This window comes from Micromys minutus (genome assembly GCF_963924665.1).
Source record: "Micromys minutus genome assembly, chromosome: 7".
In the NCBI taxonomy this organism is placed as follows: domain Eukaryota; kingdom Metazoa; phylum Chordata; class Mammalia; order Rodentia; family Muridae; genus Micromys; species Micromys minutus.
The window spans coordinates 40,010,271-40,011,728 of NC_137976.1; the positions used below are offsets into that span (position 1 = coordinate 40,010,271).

The following is a 1,458-nucleotide window of genomic DNA, read 5'->3' on the forward strand; positions in this document are numbered from 1 at the left end:
TTTTAAAATAACATTTTTATTATATAAAAATGTAAAAAAAGTCAACAAAACCAGAAATATGGATATATGTTTCTGGGCTTTCACTTTTCTGATTTTTATCTGCATCTCATTTTCAGTACAATTGACAAATTTGTCTCTGTTCCAGTTTTATTATACACATGCTAAGTGTCTGGAAGAAATACATTAAAAAAGAGGAAAGGCTGTAAAACTTAGTGGCACACAGTAGGTCCTAGGGAAGAGGGTAGTGTCTTAGAAGCCAAGTAGAACACAGTAGGTCCTATGGGGGTATGTGTTTGACATGAAGTGAGTAAGGAAAGTCAACTGGAGTGTCAGCTGAAGCTCTTCAGCCATCTTTCTTTGTCTTTTGCTCTGTGCTTTTGGATGCTGTGAACTTGATGTGATTGAAATTCTCCTTTTTGTCAATGAAGGCCTCCTTGTACAGCTCATCCACTTCCTTTACTGTGAAGCAGACTCCCATGGTGGTCAGCAGCTCCCTCAGGAATGTCTCCTGGATGGTACCTGTGGCTTCCTCATCGAAGTAAGCTAAGGTATTTCTGATGATTTCCTCAGGGTCTGTGCCGTTCAGCTTCTCTCCAAACATGATTAAATTGAATGGACCTTGAGCCTCATTCATAATAATGTCCAGGTAGGTGTGGGTTCTCTTCCCCAGAGAACCTAGCATGTTTTACATGACCTCCTTGTCAGTGAAGCCAACCCGGTTCTTGCCAATCATGTTGAAAGCCTCTTAAAACTCTTGGATCTCAGACTGGTCAAACATGGTGAACACATTGGACGTTGTGCGCTGAGGGCACTTCTTGGTGGCCTTGGTTTTCAATTTTCTGATTGACATGGTGGCATTTCAAATATAACCTGATGACACCCACATGAGAACACAAGACAGCAACTGCCCAAAGTCTTAAAAATGTAATGAGTTCGTTTGATAAGATCCAGAGTTATCTGGAGACAGGCTGCAGAACATTACCTGTGCATATATATTGTGACAGTAAGACCTGTCTGGTGAGGCTGCTGTCAAATTAATGCATGAAAGAACTGAGTAGCACCTCATGCTTTATTGTTCTTCTATTCTGATCACAAATGTAAAGTCGCCACTGTTTCAAGCTTCAGCTCCTCTAATGTCCTCACTATCAAGGACTGCTCCTTAAGTTACAGTCTAATCTATCCTTTTCTATGAAGTTGCTATTGTCAGAATATTTTACCATTGTGGGGGCAGAGGGTGCAACTAATGCAGTATTTAAATTACATTATTACTCATCTCACGGTTTTGAAGCTGATGACACAGACTGTTACTCTATAGTGTGCTCAGCTTCTTATTGAGACTTTTTGCTGCATTATCTCACACAGGATATAAGGCGAGCAATCATTGGGAAACATGAAATAACTGAAAGATATCAAATGTGACAATGAGCAATAAAAATCCATGATAAGTTCATTGCTATC

At 39.9% G+C, this 1,458-nt stretch overlaps 1 pseudogene across 1 annotated transcript; it reads right to left on the reverse strand.

The window, feature by feature from the left end:
• Positions 1 to 329: 329 nt before the first annotated feature.
• LOC308422824 (myosin regulatory light chain 12B-like) lies at positions 330 to 850 on the reverse strand (annotated as a pseudogene). The gene has a single exon. The product of its transcript is annotated as a myosin regulatory light chain 12B-like (transcript).
• Positions 851 to 1,458: the final 608 nt, after the last annotated feature.